This window comes from Prosopis cineraria, unplaced genomic scaffold (assembly GCF_029017545.1).
Source record: "Prosopis cineraria cultivar Desert tree isolate PC_DT_omini unplaced genomic scaffold, ASM2901754v1 PC1012, whole genome shotgun sequence".
NCBI classification, from domain to species: domain Eukaryota; kingdom Viridiplantae; phylum Streptophyta; class Magnoliopsida; order Fabales; family Fabaceae; genus Prosopis; species Prosopis cineraria.
The window spans coordinates 1-2,601 of NW_026556337.1; the positions used below are offsets into that span (position 1 = coordinate 1).

Sequence of the window (2,601 nt, forward strand, 5' to 3'; positions counted from 1 at the left end):
TTTGCATTTATAGTATTATCCAAATGCTTAGTCACATAGTGGGGTAATTGTGAAATTGTCAGGTATTCTTCAAGAATAGCAGCTTACAAAGTATGCTGGTCCTTGGGATGCACAAGCTCAGATATAATAGCAGCAGCAGATTAGCAGTTTGCTGATGGGGTTGATGTACTGTCACTCTCATTAGGTGGTGCAGCCAGGCCTTATTACAGTGATAGCATAGCCATAGCCTCATTTGGAGCAATCCAAAAAGGGGTTTTGTTTCTTGTTCTGCAGGCAACTCAGGTCCTTCCAAATCAAGTGTAGGAAATGTAGCTCCATGGATCTTGACTGTGGGTGCTAGCTACACTGACAGAAGCTTTCAAACAAAGGTGAAGCTCGGGAATGGCCAAGTTTTCAAAGGGTCTTCTCTGTATAAAGGCAAACCCACAAAGCAGATGCTCCTTGTTTATGGAAAATCAGCAGCAAACAATGGCAGTGAAAGATTAGCACAGTATTGTGCTATGGGCTCACTTAATCCAGAGCTTGTGAATGGGAAAATGGTCGCTTGTGACAGAGGAATCAATGGCAGAACTCGGAAAGGAGAGGTAGTGAAAATGGCAGGTGGGTTAGGAATGATTCTGCTTAACTCTGCATCTCAAGGAGAAGAGCTTTTTGCTGATGCACATATTATACCAGCAACGTCCTTAGGAGCTTCTGCTTCTCAGACCATCAGAAGTTATGTTTTATCTGATAAAAAACCAACAGCTTCAATTTCATTTATAGGGACTGTATATGGAGATTCTGATGCACCAACAATGGCTGCTTTTTCTTCTCGAGGACCCAGTTTGGTAGGACCAGATGTGATAAAGCCAGATTTGACTGCACCAGGTTGTGAACATTTTGGCTGCTTGGCCACCCAAAACTAGTCCAAGTTTGCTCAAGAGTGACAAAAGAAGTGTACTATTTAACATAATCTCTGGCACATCAATGTCTTGTCCTCATGCAAGTGGCATAGCGCTTTGGTTAAGTCTGTGCACAGAGATTGGTCTCCTGCTGCAATAAAATCAGCCCTTATGACCACAGCTTACACTTTGAACCACAAAGGACTTCCAATTGGAGACATTGGCTCGAACAGATCATCAGAAATGGCTAACCCTTTTGCTTTAGGCTCAGGCCATGTTGACCCAGAAAAGGCATCTAATCCTGGGTTGGTCTATGACATTACTACACAAGACTACTTGAACTATTTGTGTAGCCTGAACTATACTTCCTCCCAGATTGCTTTATTATTAGGCAGTAAACGTACTTGCTCCATTGATGGAAGTCTTCAACCTGGTGACTTGAACTACCCTTCATTTGCAGTTTTATTAGCAGTAGAAATACCAAGAATGCTAGAGTGACCTACAAGAGGTTGGTCACTAATGTAGGGTACCCCAAAAGTAACTATGTAGTGAAAGTGGAAGAACCAATGGGAATATCAGTGACTGTTGAACCAAAGAATTTGAACTTTGGAAAAGTGGGTGAGAAGTTGAGTTATAATGTGACCTTTGTGGCAGATGGAAGAGCAAGAGTTTCTGGTGGTTCATCTTTTGGGTCATTGGTTTGGATTTCTGGGAATTATATTGTAAGAAGTCCTATAGCAGTAACATGGGAATAGTCATGAGAGTTTCTTCTATCTTGGGGTATGTCATAAGAGGCAGAGAACTTCAAGATGGAGAATTCATTGCTGTTGTGAAGATATCTCCCAAATTCCAGGTAGTGGGATGAGAGTAATTTATTATTGCTCTTTGCTATTGGATGCAAGCCGCTTCAAATATTGTTGTTGTTGTCATTTTACAAGTTTTTCTTTAAAAAAACCGCATGTAATTTAAATGCCAAGGACTAAAATGTTCCCCTTTGCTTTGCATAGAGTCTAAGGTGAGCTGCATTATTCATAGCATATGAATACTAGCTTCATACAAATTTAATATTATATATATGGATGGATGGATGGATGTATGGATGTATGTATGTATAGATGGCAGTCTAAGTGTAAAAATATTAATTATAATAATATAATCTAATATTAATAAAAAAATATCTTTCTATATGAGGTGGTTTCAAGATTTTTTTTTGTGAAAATTAAAGAAATTAATAGGCTGAGAGCCACGCTAATTGATTCAAACATCAATGTTATAAAGAAATAGAGAAAAAGAAAAGTGTGGAAATATTCAAGAAAATTAAAGAAATTAATAGCTGAGATCCACGCTAATTGATTCAAGCATTGATGTTATAAAGAAATAGAGAAAAAGGAAAGTGTGGAAATATTCAAGGAAAGGTTACTCACTTACTTGTTGTTACTGTCAGAAGATTAATGAAATTTCCTCCTTTTTTCAAGGAAAGGTTACTCACTTACTCTTAATTTTTGTTTAATGCTTGAAATGATTAAACATAAAGTTTAGATCATGGTTCCAGAGAAAAACGTGCAAAAGAGAGTGACATATTTAAGCTATCCTTGAAGGAATTTTGAAACCTGAAATAATATACATGAAAAAGAATATAATGACAAAAGGATCACATTATATCATATAAAAGCCATCCGAAAGCATTCAAATATGACAATAATTGAAACATTTTGTCTAC

General features: G+C 37.5%; 1 pseudogene; it reads left to right on the top strand.

The window, feature by feature from the left end:
- The first annotated feature begins 62 nt into the window (after positions 1–62).
- LOC129299039 (subtilisin-like protease SBT1.1) lies at positions 63–1,879 on the top strand (annotated as a pseudogene).
- Positions 1,880–2,601: the final 722 nt, after the last annotated feature.